This window comes from Rousettus aegyptiacus, unplaced genomic scaffold, assembly GCF_014176215.1.
Source record: "Rousettus aegyptiacus isolate mRouAeg1 unplaced genomic scaffold, mRouAeg1.p scaffold_m13_p_8, whole genome shotgun sequence".
Lineage (NCBI taxonomy): Eukaryota > Metazoa > Chordata > Mammalia > Chiroptera > Pteropodidae > Rousettus > Rousettus aegyptiacus.
In genome coordinates this window covers 9,831,643-9,849,162 of record NW_023416311.1, presented here as the reverse complement: position 1 = coordinate 9,849,162, position 17,520 = coordinate 9,831,643, and the positions used below count along the sequence as shown (strand labels likewise).

Sequence of the window (17,520 nt, the reverse complement as noted above, 5' to 3'; positions counted from 1 at the left end):
TCATTCATTTTCATCTCTGCATTATATTGTGGGAATCTGGGTCATGGTGGGCTCAGTCCCACATACTCTACCAGCACCAAGCTGGGCGAATCGGTATTTCTTTTCTTTCTTTGCATTTTTTTCTCCTTTTGGCCAGCTGGTCCCAGATTCTGAGGCTTCCAAAGCTTCTCCTCTGACTTTGGATTCAGCCTCACAGCCTCAGGGTGTGAGTCCTCCGTTACCTGCTGGGAGGCCGTCCCTTACGAGGCTCTGCAGAGTAGCCCCCCCCCAGTCCCCCACGTCAGTCCCTGGCTGCCTCGCCGTCTGCTTATTTTCTTCATTTATTTATGTGCCTACTCGTGTGTCTCCCTCGGGGCTGCCCTGCCAGCCATACTCGGGAACATAAACTCCTTCTCATCTGCGCTTCGTCCTGCTCATTATGTCCATACTCCCTAGGACACAGCTTGGGCCATAGTAGGTGCTCGGTACATTTTTTATCGAATAAATATTGTTGAATGAATATTTGCTCTTGTTGTTGCTATTGTTTTTAATGTTCTTCCCTGGATGAGGCCAAACTATCTACTTCCTCCAGGCTCACTGGCTCTGAGGCCATGGGGACCCCTCTGGTCTCAGAGCCCCTCTGTGTTCTCTTCTCAGAGGTCTAGAGGGCAATGCCTTGTCATGTAGGAAATCTGTCTTTTCAGATACAATGCATTCTCCCTTTTCCTGTCTCCCATCCCTTTAAGTGTCTGTGATGCTGCAGATTTGAGGCGCCTAGGTAAGGGCTACGAGGCTCAGGCACTTGGATGAAAATACAGGGAGCCGTAGGCAACTGCGACATAGCTCTTTGTTCCAGCAAAGGGCACAGCCAGCCTCACGGGGTGTCAGTGTCTTTGTATACACAGGTCAACAGTGGTGACACCCTGCCAAGCCACATGCGCACAGGCCACATAGTTGCGTCATGGGAGGAGAGCTCACTCACTTCCGCTTGAGAGTTGCTGAGGGTGCTGGGTGGGAGCCTGCCTTCGGCCATCTTTCTTTTTCCTCACAATGTCCCACTTCCCTTACAGAGACTGGGTAATGTGTCCCTGTGAACACTCTGAACCCAAGACCTGTTTGGGGCAGTTCAGAAATTTTCATGCCTTCTTGCCCCGATTCATACAAAACAAACATCTTTCCATTTGTACAACTCTGCCATTCTCTGGACAGTCAAATCCTAGAACATTATGATTTGAAATTTAAGAAATCCAGATTATATAGTTATTCTTATTGGTGAATGATAATGACCCCCATGGAATGACCCCTATAGAATGGCCCCTCCCTCCCCCCTTTTAAGTTAATTTTTATGTAAGGTATGAGGTATTCATCAAGATTCATTATTTTACATGTGAATGTCTAATTTTTCGAGCACCATTTGCTGAGAAGACTGCCCTTTGTCCATTGGATTTCTTTTGTTTTGCATCTTTGCAAAAAGTCAGTCGGCCATATTTGCGGAGGTCTATTACTGAACCCCCTGTTCAGTCACTGATCCGTGTCTCTATCCCTTCGGCAACATCACGCTGTTGTACTTGCTGTAGAAATACTGTAAGTCTTCATATCGGGCTTTCTTCTTTTTCGAAATTGTCGTAGCTGTGGTAGTTCCTTCGCATTTCTATTAAATTTTTAAAGTTAACTTGTCCATGTCTACAAAAAAAATCCCCCTAGAGTTTTTTTTATTGGAATTGTATAAAATCTATAAGTCAATTTTGGGAGAACTGACAGCTTCACTATGTTGAGTCTTCCAATTTGTGAGCACGCCATGTCTTTCATATCTGTAGATCCTCTGGTTTTTTTTCATCAGCGTTGTGTAGTTTTTAGCATACAAGTCCTGTACATGTTTTGTTAGATTGATTCCTAAATCAGAGTTGCCAGATAAAAATGTAAGTTGTCTAGTTAAATTTGAATTTCAGACAAAGAATAAATGACTTTTTAGGATAAGCACGTCTCATGAAATCCTCGGGGCATGCTTATACCAAAGAATTATGCTATAAATAATAAAAATCTATGTTTTAATACAGTAAGTGTCATAACTTTAACTTATTTATTTCATTTCAGGTGAAAACTATGACAGGCAGTATTTTCAAAACTTTGTTTTTCAATTGCTCATTGCCAGTATGTAGAAATAATGCTTAATTTTTTGCATGTTGGTCATGTATCCTGTGACTTTCTTAAATTCACTTAATTAGTTCTGAGACTTGTTTCTGTTTTACTTAAGATTTTCCCGCTTTTTGTGCATAGGCTCAATTTTTATTTCTTCTTTCTGATTTTTTTTTTTTGGGGGGTGGGGGGTGGCGTGTGTTAGCTCACTGGCTAGCAATGGTGAGAGTGACATCCGTGCCTTGTTTGCCAACCTCGGGGGCAAGCGTGAGTTTTTCGCCATTGTCTGAGGTTAGCTGTAGGTTTCTTGTAGATGCCCTTTCACAGGTCAAGGCAGTTCTCCATTCCTCATTTGCGAAGAATTGTTGTCACGAATGGCTGTTAAATATTGTGCAATGCTTTCCCTGTATTTATGATCACAATTGTTCATGTTTAGATGTCAATATGGCAGATTACATTAACTGAATTTCAAATATTGAGTAAGCCTTGCATTCCCAAGATAAACCCTACTTGGTGGTGGTGTATTAGTCCTCTTATAAATAGCTGGGTTCGATATGCTATTAATTTGGTGTGAATTTTTATATCAACATTCATGCAAAATATTGGCCCATGGTTGGTTTTTTTTTTTCTTTTCTTTTCCTTTCCTTTCCTTTTTTTTTTTTTTTTTGGTACTGTTTTTTGTCTAGTTTTGACATCAGGGTAATGCCGGACTCATGGAATGAATTGGAAAATTGGAAATTATCCCCTCCTCTTCTATTTTCTGGAAGAGATTGTGTAGAACTGCTTTGATTTCCTCTTTAAATGTTCGCTGGAGTTCACCAGTGAGACCACATCTGGTCTGGAAATACCTTTTTGGAAGGTTGTAAACCATCAATTCAATTTTTGTAATGGTTGTAGAACTATTCATATTATTTATTTCATCCTAAGTGACTTATTTAATTCTTGATTTTTAAGTAATTGGTCCATTTTATCTAAATGTAAAACTTTGTTCATGTAGAGTTGGATGCGGTAGTCTCTTATTTTCCTTTTACTGTCTATGGGGGCCGTCATGATTGATATTCCCTCCTTTGTTTTTGAAATTGGTAAGTTGCATCTTCCTACTTATTTCTTTGTCTGTCTAGATAGATGTTTATCCATTTTATTGACCTTTTAAATAACTAGGTTGTCATTCTCTCTATTATTTTTCCATTTTTAATGTTATTGTTTTCTGCTCTCATGTTGATTATTTCTTTCCTTCTGCTTGTTTTGGATTTGTTTGCTCTTCTTTTTCTAGTTTCTTAAGGTAAAGCTTAGGCTGGTTAGCTGAGAATTTTTTTTCTTCCCTAATATAAGCAGTTAATGCTACAAAAATTTCCCTCTTTAGCACTAGTGACATCTCACAACTTTCTGATATATTGTATTTTCATGTTTGTTCAATTCAAAGTATTTCCTAATTTCCCTCCATACATCTTCTTGGACCCATTATTTAGAAATGTGTTGCTTAATTCGCAAGTGTTTAGAGATTATTCTGTTCTCTTTATGTTATTTGTTTAGAGTTGAATTCAACTAGAGTCCATATTTTGTATGATTTCTTTTACTTTTGCTAAGGTTTGCTTTATGACCTAGTAAGCAGTCTATCTGGGAGAATGTTCCAGGTGCACTTTCAAAAGTATGTATTATCTGCTGTTGTTCTGTGTACTAGTCTATAAACATCAGTTGGGTACAGCTGGTTGATGGTATTATTTAGTTCGTCACATCCTTTCTGATTTTCTAATTCTATTTATTAATGAGACAGAAAATGAATACTCCAGCTATATTTTTGGACTTGTTTATTTCTCCTTTGAGTTCTGTCAGTTTTTGCTCCATATATTTTGAAGCTCTATTTTTAGGATTATTATGTCTTCTTGGTTCATTGAGTTGTATCAGTATTACATAATGTCTTTTATCTCTGGTAATTTTCTTTGCTTTGAAGTCTGGTATGTCTCATGTAATTGTAGATAGTCTTGTTTTCTTCAATTCTTGTGTGATAGGCACATCTCTTTCCATTCTTTTACTTTTAACTATAATGTCAAATTTTAAGTGCTAGCATATAGCTGAGACATATCTTTTTAAATTCATTTTCCAATCTCTGTCTTTTCATTAGTATGTTTAGAATGTACATATTTAGCATAATTCGAGATATTTTTAGATTCATACCTATGGTTTTATTATTTGTTTTCTGTTTGTGTCCTGTTTTTCATTCTCATGTTTCCCCTTTCCTGCTTTTCTTAGGTTACTTGATTATTTTTCAGCATTCTCTTTTAATTATTTATTATTTGAGTATATCTCTTTATAACTTATTGCTCTAAGGATTATACTCTATTCTTAACAATCTACTTAAAATCCATATTTTACCACCCAAGTTGAATGAAGAATTCTTACCACTGTATCGGTACCTTTACCTTCCCCTGTTATTTCTCTTGTATATATGACATCTACGTACATCAAGAACCCCATCAGGTAATGTTATAATTTTGGCTTTTAACTGTCAGACATAATTTAAATAACTCAATAGGAAAAGAATATATTGTCTATCCTATTTACCCAGATAGGTAACATTTGTGTTGCTCTTCCTTCATTCTTGACATTCCAAGTTTCTTCCTGGTATCATTTCCCTCCTGTCAAATGAGCTCCTGTTGATAATTATTTTAGAACATGTCTGCTGGCAATGAATTCTCTTACCTTTTCTTTGCCTGTGAAAGTCCGTATTTCATCTTCCTTCTGAGGGATATTTTCACTGAGTATAAATTCTAGGTTGACAGATTTTTTTTTTTCTTCAAGCACTTTGAAGATGTACACTTCTCTTCTTACTTCCATGGATTTTTAGGGAAAATCCACAGTCATTTGAATTGTTGTTCCACTGTAGGTGATACATTTGCTTAGTATGGGATCAGCAAACACTGCCTTATTTTTGCTGGAAAGTGCCAGTGTTTTTAATCTTCATATATCTGAGATCTAGTATGGAGCCTAAAACCCCCACATGTACCACTTAAGTCAGGTCCTCTGTGCTTCCGTCTCGATGGCCAGACGTTCTCATCTGAACTTTGGGAAACTATCTCTGGGAAAGAAAGTAGTAAACATGGTTCGTTTTCTTGAGCCTACGGACACAATTTCAAAACCACGTCTCCCTGCCATGGACCTAGATACCCTTTCACTGTGCACACTGTGTCGTATGCCCCCCCCCCCGGCCCCGCTCTCCCTCCCTCCCTCTCTCCTCCTCTTTCTTCTTCTCTCCCTCCCTCTCTCTTCACCACTCCCCTTACTGTTGTTACTGAGTGATATATGCAGGTCGGGATTATTGGAGGAGAGAGCAAGCCTGCATGCTTCTCTTCTGTACTCGGACATTATTTGGCAGGTCAACATTGAGCCCTAGGCCTTATTCTCTCTTTTTTATTTTTATTTATTTATTTATTTATTTATTTATTTATATTTATTTCTCTACTTGAAGAAATGATTTAAATCCCTCTTTCATCCCCCTCCCCCTTCCCCCCTCCCCGCTTCCCTCTGGTAACCACTAGTCCATTGTTCGTGTCCATGAGTCTCTGTTTGTTTGTCCTGTTCGTTTGTTGCTTTTAGGGTTATGCCCCACATATACATGATCTCATGCGATTTTCAACTTTTTCTGTCTGGCTTATTTCGCTTAGCGTGATTATCTCGAGGTCCATCCAAGTTGTCACAAATGGCAGTATTTTATGGCTGAGTAATATTCCATTGTATATACGTACCACAGTTTCTTTAGCCAATCATCTATTGTAGGACACTTCAGTTGCTACCATGTCCTAGTCACCGTGAGTAATGCTGCTATGATCGTCAGTGTGCAAATATCTTTTCTGGTATGAGTTTTCAAGTCTTTGGGGTAAATATTCAGTAGAGGGATTGCTGGATCATGTGGTAGATCAATTCTTAGTTTTTTGAGGAACCTCCATACTGTTTTCCATAGTGGCTGTACCAATTCGCAGTCCCACCAGCAGTGTGTGAGGGTTCCTTATTCTCCGCATCCTCTCCAGCATTGTTTATTACTTGTCCTGTTGATTACAGCTATTCTAACAGGTGTGAGATGGTGTCTCATTGTGGTTTTGATTTGCATTTTCCTAATAGCTAGTGATGTTGAGCATCTTTTCATATATTTGTTGGCCATTTTATGTCTGCTAGGAAGAAGTGTCTGTTCAGGTCTTCTGCCCATTTTTTTTTTTTTATTGTATTGTTTCTTTTTTGTTGTTATTGACTCATATGAGTTCTTTGTATATTTTGGATATTAGGTCCTTATCGGAGGTGTTGCTTGAAAATTTATTTTCCCATTTGGATGGTTGTCTCTTTACCTTGTCAATGGTTTCTTTTGCTGAGCAGAAGCTTTTTAGTTTGAGGTAGTTCCATTCTTTATTTTTTCTTTTACTTCCCTTGCCTTTGAGGTCAAATTCATAAAATCCTCTTTAAGTCCAAGGTCCATAAGTTTAGTTCCTATGTTTTCTTCTATGCATTTTATTGTTTCAGGTCTTATATTCAGGTCTTTCACCCATTTTGAGTTAATTTTGGTGTGTGGTGATAGACAACAGTCTAGTTTCATTCTATTGCAGGTGGCTTTCCAGTTTTCCCAGCACCATTTATTGAAGAGGCTTTCCGTTCTCCACTGTATGTTTTTGGATTTTTTGTCAAAAATTGTCTGCTCATATAAATATGAGTTTGTTTCTGGACTTTTGATTCTGTTCCATTGGTACGTGTGTCTGTTTTTCTGCCAATACCATGCTGTTTTTATTACTGCCGCTTTGTAGGATAATTTGAAGTTAGGTAGAGTGATGCCTCCAGCCTCGTTCTTATTTCTCAGAAAGGCTTTGGCAATTTGGGGTCTTTTGTGCCTCCATACAAATCTGATGTTTTTTGTTCCATTTCTTTAAAAAATGCTGATGGGATTTTTATGGGGATTGCATTAAATCTGTACAATGCTTTAGATAATAAGGTCATTTTAACGATGTTGATTCTTCCAGTCCAAGAACTCGGAATACCTTTCCATTTCTTTGTCTCTTCTTTGACTTCTTTTAATAGAGTCTTATAATTTTCATATAAAGGTCCTTCACATGTTTTATTAGATTTATTCCTACGCATTTTATTATTTTAGCTGCAATTGCAAAAGGAATTATTATTTCCACTTCTTTTTTCTGATACTTCATTGTTAGAGCATAGGAATGCTATGGATTTTTGAACATTGATTTTGTATCCAGAGACTTTACTATATTTGCTTATTGTTTCTAGCTTATTGTTTCTAGTGTTCTTGTGGAGTCTTTAGGGTTTTCTATAGAGAGAATCATGTCATCCACAAATAGTGATAGTTTGACTTCTTCGTTTCCTATTTGAATGTCTTTTATATCTTTCTCTTGTCTGACTGCACTCACTAGGACCTCCACTGTTATATTGCCTAACAGTGGTGATAGTGGACAGCCTTGCCTTGTTCCTGATCTTAGAGGGGAAGTTTTTAGTTTTTCACCATTAAGTATAATGTTGGCTGAGGGCTTGTCATGTATGATCTTTGTTATGTAAAGATACTTTCCTTCTATACCAATTTTGTTAAGTGTTTTGATCATAAATGGATGCTGTGTTTTGTCACAAGCTTTTTCTGCATCTATGGATATGATCATATGATTCTTATTTTTTAATTTGTTTATGTGGTGTATCACATTAATCGATTTGTGTATGTCGAACCACCCCTGTGCCTCTGGGATCAAGCTTACATGATCGTGGTGTACAATCTTTTTAATAGGTTACTGTATTTGGTTCACTAGCATCTTATTGAGGATTTTTGCATCTGTGTTCATGAGAGATATTGGTCCGTAGTTTTCTTTTTTTGTGTCATCTTTACCAGGTTTTGGTATCAGAGTGATATTGGCCTCATAAAATGAGTTAGGAAGTATTGCCTCCTCTTCAATTTTATGGAAGAGTTTGAGGAGAATAGGTATTAAATCTTCTTTGAATGTTTGGTAGAATTCACTGGCTAGGACATCTGGTCTTGGCCTTTTACTTTTTGGTAGGTTTTTGATGATTTTTTTCAATTTTCATATTGCTGATTGATCTATTCAAATTTTCCAGTTCTTCTTGATTCAATCTAGGAAGGTTGTATTTTTCTACGTACTGGTCCATTTCTTCTAGGTTATTAAATTTGATATTATATACTTTTTCATAGTATTCATGTATGGTCCCTTGTATTTCTGTGATGTCAGTCATAATTTCCCCTCTTTCATCCCTGATTTTGTTTATTTGTGTCCTTTCTCTTTTTTCTTTAGTGAGTCTAGTCCAGGGTTTGTCAGTTTTATTAACCCTTTCAAAGAACCAGCTCTTTGTTGCATTTATTTTTTCTATTGTTTGTTTGTTTTCAATTACATTTATTTCTGCTCTAATTTCGATTATTTCTTTTCTTCTGCTGACTGTAGGCTTCATTCGTTCTTTCTTTTCTAGTTTTTACAGATGAAGCTTTCGGTTGTTTCTTTGGGCTCGTTCTTGTTTTTGGAGACAGGTCTGTCATGATATGAACTTTCCTCACATGACTGCGTTTGCCACGTCCCAAAAGTTTTGATACGTTGTACCATCATTATCATTTGTTTCTATGTAGGCCTTATTCTCTGTCTTGAATTTGTAGACCCGGAATCCTCTAGGCCGACATGAAGCAAACGACACTCTGTTCTAGCTTTTTCGGATGAGCCGAGACAGCCTGCAGGAGCCTGTGCACACAGCGGAGTATGACCGTGAGGAGGCACGTCCAGGCCTGAGGGCCGCTGGCCATGACAGCAGGAGAGCGTTTTGACAGACGCCTGTAAAACAGAAAGGAGCAGAAAAACAGGTTGCGAGAGTGTGTAGGCCAACTGAGTAGAAGGTTTCATTTCATTCCTTGTGTGTGTTTTTCCCATATAGGATATAGAACCAGCATTTCTTCCACGGGCCACGCACTTTACCTGGGACACAAGGTGGAGGGCGCCCAGACAGAGAGCAGGTGCCAGTGCTTCAGGGAGCTCACCCCATGGCATCACCTTGAAATGGGATGCAGTGGTTCCTTCTGTTAAAGGATGGAGGACCACCAGCTTAACATCCATCAGTTTCCAAAGGGTAGCATGTGACGGATGCCTTCCTTTCCCCCGAAATGGGACCCTGTAGTGGGCGGTGGGGTTGGGGCATGTTTTAGGCAAGGGGTGGCTTAGGACTGGAAGAATTCAAGAACTGTTGCCGCAGAAATAAATACCAAGTAGCAAGAAGTGCAGGTCTCTAACTATTATTGTTTATTTTTGACTTATGAGTGTTGTTTTACGTTTTCTTGGCTCTAATCTTTTGCAGAGTCCTCTCCCAGAAATTAACAAGGTGGGGTGTCAGGGGCCATCTGAGCTTCTTTATAGTACACTTTATCCCATCAAACGTGTTCTCTAAAGTTTTATGAGAACTTCTCCAATCCTGTCTAATAAATGAGTAATCGTAAGTAAGCCATTTCCGTGGATTCTGGGAGCTGCTCCAGCACGTTATTGAACGTGAGGAGGGGGGTTGTGGGAACCTCCAACGTTGGACAGAAGTTGTGGGTGACCTGGGACCTACTCTTGCCATCAGTATGTGAAGTTGGGGATTGAGCACTTAACTTGTGACATTTGGGCAAACGCTGATAACTTAGTGTCAGAATTGAGTTAAACTGTAGGAAACCCCGTCAGGGTCCCCCGAGACCTAGAGAATTGTGTGATGTGGGAAAACCTACACATTTGGTGTCAGGTTAAGAGTACAGAAACAGAGGTTTTTCTTTTAACCGTGGTTAGCTGCGTCCATGCAGCTTTTAATCTCCCTGTCTTACTGGCTTTGAAATTGTGCGAATGTCGATAAAGTTTTATAATTTGGAAATATTTGAACCCCTTCGAATTTTGCAAGCCAAGCGAGGCTTCATTAATATGTTACGTGACACCGTTTCAACTTTGCATCATTTGAGTTAGCAGAAAGTCTATTCATTCACTCAACGCATCTTTTTGGGAATATATTCTGTGGACCAGACTTCCTTTTAGGTGTTAGCGACTCAGCACAGTGAGCAAGACCAAGTCCTCATCCCTGAAGACTCTGTAGTCTAATGGGGAGACCGACAATAAACAAACAACAGATGTAGGACGTGATGTCAGGTAAGGTAAGTTCTATGAACAAAAGTAAAGCAGAAGAAGGGATAGGAAAGATGGAGGAGGAGGAGGTGCCGTCTCAGAGAAGGTGCCAGATGTGGGGTGGGGTCATGCTAGCAGAGGGAACAGTAAGCAAAAGGAATGTCCTTGTGACTCTTTCACTCATGCAAGTCTTGGTCTGGCACTGACCTAGAAGGTAGATTCAACACACAAGTTATGGAATCAGACCTGAGTTCAAAACCAGGCTCTACCACCCGTTAACCGTGTGTCTTTGGGCGAATGATTTAACTAGTGTTTCTGAGTCCATGTTTGCTGATCTGCGAAATTGGGATAATAGTATGTTTGCTCACAGAGTTGTGATGAGCATTAAAACACGGTCATGTACATAGAACCTATGTCTCCGATCCTACCACGGAGGAAGTGCTCAAAACAAGGTGGCCGCCACTATTGTTATTATTATAATCACCAGGAATAGCCAACTCTCTGAAAGCGACATCTGTGTGGTTACCACCGTCAGCAAACGGGGCTCAGGCAGAGCAGGAGGCCGTCTCTACTGGGCAATGTCTAAGACGCACGCCTGTCTGTGGATACGTAGATGCGGAGCTGGTGAGTACCAGACCAGCACGAGAGTGCAAACGTCCCTGATGCAGAGGCCCTGCTCTTTGTCTTTGCACATGTCAGCCCCTCGCCAGCTGGGTCTCTCGCTGCCAGAGTGAATCCTTGTAAGTCCTGCTGCCCGGGGCGGGCAGGGCACCTGGCCTCATGGGCCGAGCCGACGGGCGATGATGGTGGATTCGCCACGGCAGAGGCTGTTTGCCGGGCCGGCTGGGCGCATCCTCTCAAGCTCCTGGGTAAATGTCGACGTAAGAAACATCCAAACCTGTAGAAAATATTAAAGAGTCTATGTGAGCCAAATTGATGACAAATTGGCAGGAAGCAAAATCTCAGCGGATTGAGACAACGCTCCAGAGAACGGCGGTACGACAGCTGATTTTAGACATTAGAATCGAAGGTGCGTACATAAGGAAAGTTCCGTGAAACCCCCTGGTGGAGACAGAAAGCGAAGTGGGAAAATCTCTGGGGTTGGCTAAAAAGCGAAACAGACGGGCACATAGCTCTTCTACACGGGGGGGGCGGGGGGGGGTGCAGGTTAGCTAATAATTCACCTTCACGGCACAGAGAGATGGTGTTCAGGGGACGAGATAACCATGAGGGGCTCCATGGTCTCGTGCTCTGGTGCGGTGGTTGTGCCCTGAGGGGTCCGGATACAGGGGATCATTCTGACATTTCCAAGGCATGTTTTCTTAGATGTCAAAAGACAGTGGAAGGGAGCTGGAGGCCCAGGATGTGACTACCCGCCAGGGCCTGCTTTTAGGCAGGCATCCTCCATAGGTACTTCTGGTCTCTGAGTGTGCAGGGCCGTCATGCAGACCTCTCCAGAGCTCGTCAGCTTTAGTACGTGGCTCCTTTTTTATCCGCAATGCCCAAATGTTTCAGAACCTTCGACCTGGCCTGTGGTGACCAGAATCAGGCATCGGGACTGGGCGGAGCATCTCCGCGTTTGGCCAAAGGATGCGCTCATGTTTTCATCACTCTAGAGGTTAAGGTCTCGTCCCTCTCCAGCTCCCGTCAGCGATATACCAGCCACTTTCCTTCCTGCCTTGTGGGAAGGAACTGTCTTCTCGTGCCCCCGGTTCCCAGTACCCAATAGATGCTCGAGTAAGAATGAATGAATGAGTTAAGGAATGAATGGTTCGAATGTCAAGAAAAGAAAGCAGTTCAATCACAAGTTAGCCGTAACATAATCATGCATTGATCTTGCACTTTCTCGGGTTATACGATACTTTTGCTTCGGCGATCACACCTGACCTTCAAGGTAGACTGACGAAGGAAGTGTCTTAGAGGCCACAGTAAGTTTAGTTAGATACTAAGGGATGAGAAGGCGGGGTCCTTTCGACTAGCCTCCTGATAGCAAAGAACAGTTTTACAATGATACATGCTTCACTCACCCACCCATCCACTCGTTCATTCATTTATTCACCGGACTTTACTAAGTAAGCACTTTCTATTTCTGTTTAGTTATTTATTTGTTCGTTTATTTATTCATTTACTATTAAGTTTATTGGAGTAACATTGGTTAATACGATTCTATAATTTTCAGGCGTACATCATAATTTGACATCTGTATGTTCTATTGTGTGATTACCACCCAAAGTCCAGTTTCCTTCGGCTACCATATATTTGATCCCCTTTACTCACTTCACCCTCCTCCTACCGCCCTATAGTTGACCCCCATTACCCCATCTATCTTGTCCCTCCTTCTCCACCCCTCTACTCTCTGGTAACCACTAGTCCATTGTCCATGTCCCCAAGTCTCTGTTTGTTTGTCACATTTGTTTGTTGCTTTTAGGTTTATATCCCACATATAAGTGATATCATGTGATTTTTTACTTTTTCTGTCTGGCTTCTTTCGCTTAGCATGATTATCTCGAGGTCCATCATGTTGCTGCAAATGGCAGTATTTCATCTCCTCTTACGGTTGAGTAAAATTCCACTGTGTATATGTACCACAGCTTCTTTACCCAATCATCTATCGTAGGACATTTCAGTTGCTTTTATGTCCTGGCCACTGTGAATAATGCTGCTATGATCATCAGTGTGCAAATGTCTTTTTGAATATGAATTTTCAAGTCTTTGGGGTAAATACTCAGCAGAGGGATTGCTGGATTATGTGGTAGATCAATTCTTAGTTTTTTGAGGAACCTCCAGTCTGTTTTCCATAGTGGCTGCACCAATTTGCAGTCCCAGCAGCAGGGTATGAGGGTTCCTTTTTCTCCGCATCCTCTCCAACATTTTTTATTACTTGTCCTGTTGATTACAGCTATTCTAACAGGTGTGAGATGGTGTCTCATTATGGTTTTGATTTGCATTTCCCTAATAGGTAGTGATGTTGAGCATCTTTTCATATGTTTGTTGGCCATTAGTATGTCCTCTAGGGAGAAGTGTCTGTTCAGGTCCTCTGCCCATTTTTTGATTGTATTGTTTGGTTTTTTTTGTTGTTATTGACTCATATGAGTTCTTTGTATAATTTGGATATTAGGCCCTTATCAGAGATGTTGCTTGCAAATTTATTTTCCCATTTGGATGGTTGTCTCTTTACCTCGTTGATGGTTTCTTTTGCCGAGCAGAAGCTTTTTAATTTGCTGTAGTCCCATTCATTTATTAGTCAGCACTTTTTAAAACCATATTTTTGGCAGCGGCACAAATGAATGGAATGAACTGAGGGTGTGGACCCGGCAGACTTGGACTCTAACCCGGGCCCCACTCATGAGTTCCTGGCTGGACGGCCACGGATATGCAAGTCACCCTCTCTGAGCCTCAGCTTCTCGCAGGGCCGGCGCCTGTCACAATCTGACCTGGCGAGGCCATGAGAAGATGGGACCCAGCCACAGGGAGCTTACTCGGGCAGCCACAAGTCATCCGGGGGAGCAAAGCACAACAGCAAGTCATTGCATCATGAGTGTCAATGCTGGGGTAGGGGCGGGGAGGCTCCCCTGGGGAGGAGGCTCAGGGGGGCTCCCAGAGGAATCTTAAGCCAGCATCACTAGGCAGACCCCAGAAGGAAAAAGAGCATTCTCGTGAGAGGAAATGCATGTTCTCAATTCACTTTAAATGATGTTAAACATTTTTATCAAAGCCTTTGAGTGATTTAATAGAGTAACAAAAGGCCCCTTCTCGGCCGCCCCTTCTGCTCCCATGGCTTCCGGCCTTCTCGGTCATGTGGGCCAGGCTCCGCTCTCTCTCTGACACGCTTCGATCATTGCTCTGGTCTTCTCTTTCCTCACCTCCTTTTCTTCCTGTCTCTTCTGCGCTAGGCCTGGACAGCCAGTAGCACTTCCGGGTCCTGCTTGGTGAGGTCCTCGCACCTCCTCGGCCCGCAGGTCTGCATAGGTGTGCACAGGGTACCAGGGCTGCTCGCCACGGAGGGGTCTTTTCTGCTCCTTCGGGCTCGTGGGTGTCTGCGAGATACTGGATGTGTCAGAAAAGTGTGCAGGGCAGTGTCCGGCGTGTTTGGGGAGCGGGGTGGATGGAAGGCTGTATGATTTGAGGTTGTGTTCAGAAAACCTTGGTGAGGAAGAGACTCTTGAGCTGGAGTCTGGAAGAAAGAGGGGCCCTGTTGCACCCCAGGCAGCCAGCAGGGCCACAGAGGGGACAGTGGGGACAGGGGGAATCTTTTCTGGGTCTAGACAAGCAGACCAGACCCTTCTCTGGAAGGGTCCATGGAGCGCTCACCTCCTGGGTCTCTTGCAAGTCTCAGAGGAAGCCTGTGCCGGCCTGTTCTCCACGGCAGGGTTGGCAAATCCTTTTTCTCCAAAGGACCAGGAAGGAAACATTTCATAGAAAATACTGTGGCCACAGGGTCTGGGGACGCAGCCGCGGCTGGAGCCCACACGGATGGTGTGGCTGTGCCTGGGATGCACAGTGCTTAGAAAAACAAACCACAGGCAGATCTGATCCAGGAGTCGGCCGACTTCTTTCCTGAGTGTAAGACTGTCATATAGGAGTGGATGGGCCTGGCTACAGGGCCCACAGATGATCTCAATCCCATGTGATCCAAACCAAGTGTAACAGATGTCTCCCCGAACCCGGTACCTGTCCCTCCATTCCCACCTGGGGACGCTCCCCTCTCCTTCACCACGCCCACGAAGTCACGAAATCCTGTGGACGCGGCCTCCTGGGCTATGTCGGCCCTTCTCCTTTGCCCCCAGCCCCATGACCGCTGCTCCGGCTCAGACCTTGATCGCTTCTCACCTAAACCTGTGCATGGACAGCGGTCATTTTGCCTTTAGTCACGTCTTCCTCTAGGTCGTCCTCCACATGGGCGCTAGAGGGAACACTTAAAGATGCAGGTCCCATCGTGCCATGTCCCAGGTTAAATCCTGTATCGCCTGGCTCCCTGTGACCTTAGCTCGTACCCGCGGGAACTCTGTGATCTATACCATCCAGGGCATGAGGGTGGGGAGCACGGCTGCCTCTGTGGTCTCGGTGTCCAGCCAAGCGCCTGGCACATAGTTGATGCTCAATGAATACTTGTCGAATGACTGAGTGACTGACTAATCTGGCCCTCGCATACCACGCCAGCTTTAATTCTTAACGTAGTCCCCCCACACCACCTTTTCCCACGCTCAAAATCATCTCATTTTAAGAAGGTCCCGAACCGACTGGGGTGTGTCCGGAAGTTGAGAAAGGCCTGGCCTGAGGGACTTTTAGCTGGGCGTGATTTTTCCGGGACCTGAGCACATCCATTAATATAACTGACGTGACCTCGTTTAGATCTCCGGACTGAGGTTTGCGAAGACTGGGCTCGTGCGGTTCTCTGACCTTGCGATGCCCCTTCTCTCCTGCTTGTCTTTTCCGTCGGTCCATCCGGTTTCTTCCCCTTCCTCCCACTTTTTCACATGGTTGACATATCTCCATCCGGGCTCGGCTGAGGCATCACCTCCACCAGAAAGGCCAACTGACACGCTTTGGGATGAATCAGGAGCACCTTCAATGGCAGCTACAGGGTGCCAAGTTGTTTGCATCTTTACCGAATCAACTCCTCAGCTAGAACCCCGGTGCTGGAGGAAAACCGAGTGTTATGCTTTAACCCCTCTGCTCCTATCACCCGTCCGGCATATACTGGCAGCTGAATACGTGTGGCTGGAAGACGGAATGAATCGTGCTTTGCTGAACTACTCCTCGCTGCCCCAGCCGAGGCACTGGTTGGGCAGGACGCCAGGGGTGGGATGAGAGGTTTCCGAGCCCTGCTGGCCCAACGGCTGTCTCTCCCTCCCATCCCATCCCGTCCCTCACCTCCCAGAGAGCACACATATTAGAAGCAGCTGCGTGTGCGTGTGCGTGTGCGTGCGTGCGTGTGTGTGTGTCTACTTCTCCCGCCTCCTCTCTCCTCTCTCTCTTTTCCCTAGGGACAAATGTCACAAAGCAAGCAACAGCTGAGGAAGAAATGTTTATGCAAAGGGAAGACCCCACAAGTATGAGCCCTGGCAGCTGAAAGCAGCCTCCCGCCCCGTCCCTTGGCTGGAGCCTGTCTGTGAATGGCACCAAGCAGCTCTGGCTCTGGCTGTCATTTTAGAAGCTACGTGGAGCGGCGAGAATACTTAAGAAGGACAAGGCCATGACGTCACTCTAGTAGTCACACTGCGAGGGCCTAAGCGCGTTTAATGGCACGTTCTTATTAAGCGATGATCAATACTCTGATATTTCTCCCTCGCTAGATGCAACACCACCCGTTTCTACGCCCTGAGGTTTTTGGCGAAAGCAGCCTGGATTTCATCTGGGATGAGTGCAAGCCTGCTCCCAGGAGTGGCCATGTGAGCCAGCTGTCTAAGCTGGACCCCGGGACTCTCTTGGGAAAGCAGAGGTGGGAGACTGAGCCACTTACTTTCCCACGGGCTGAGGCACGGGGGCAGTCCTGTCCGTAGCGGGGCCCTGGCGCCCTGTCTGGCGGGCACACGTGTTGGTGTTGCTTGGGAAATCAACTCCTGAGCCGAGGTGCACCCCCCATCTGGCGCCCGGCTGGCCCGACGTGCAGACGTGCTAGTGACTTGGTCTGACTTCAAGCAGAGGAGAGCACAGAGGACCCAGGACGGGCAGCACGAGTGTCTGCCCCCAGGACGTCCACATGGATCATCGCTGTGGGAGGCAATGGAAACCGTAAAGGCACGATTAACGCATTGACTTGGCACATGTTTGCCGGGCAAACCCCGGGACCTGGGGGGCAGGGTCTGTGGTGGGCCCAGGGGATTCAGATCTGGAGGAATATTTGCCTCGCCCCACCTGTTTGTCTTCACAGAAACCTCAGTAAAGTCTCTCACCCACATCTTGTCCTTGCCCTCTGCATCCTGAACGACCTGGTGCTTCTCCATGTGGCCCTGCAAAGTATGGCATGCCCTCTGCTCCTGGGAAGTATCAATAACAAACTATCTTATCAATGGTACTTGTTTTCTCATCTGTTGGCCTCATCATACCTGTATAATAATAAAACAGGCAGAGAGTCGCTGGTACAACGGTACCCACAAAAGCCAGTCGTGTGGGATTCACGAGCTGTTTGCAGGGCCGAAGCCCAGGAGTGGCGGAGTCCAGGGGGGTGGGCAAAGGTTATGACCGTGCTCAGAGACAGTCTTGCACCCTGAAGGTGCTGAGAGTGCTTTTGAGAATGGGGACAGCCTTGTGCTATGTCACAATCTGTCCCCCAGCAGCC

General features: G+C 44.0%; 1 long non-coding RNA gene across 1 annotated transcript; it reads right to left on the bottom strand.

Annotated features, from left to right (window-relative positions):
* Positions 1-10,963: 10,963 nt before the first annotated feature.
* LOC118606614 lies at positions 10,964-17,232 on the bottom strand. The gene is made up of 3 exons (XR_004952553.1): positions 17,135-17,232; positions 16,702-16,952; positions 10,964-11,136 (listed from the first exon to the last, which is right to left on the bottom strand). It is a non-coding gene; the product is annotated as an uncharacterized LOC118606614 (long non-coding RNA).
* Positions 17,233-17,520: the final 288 nt, after the last annotated feature.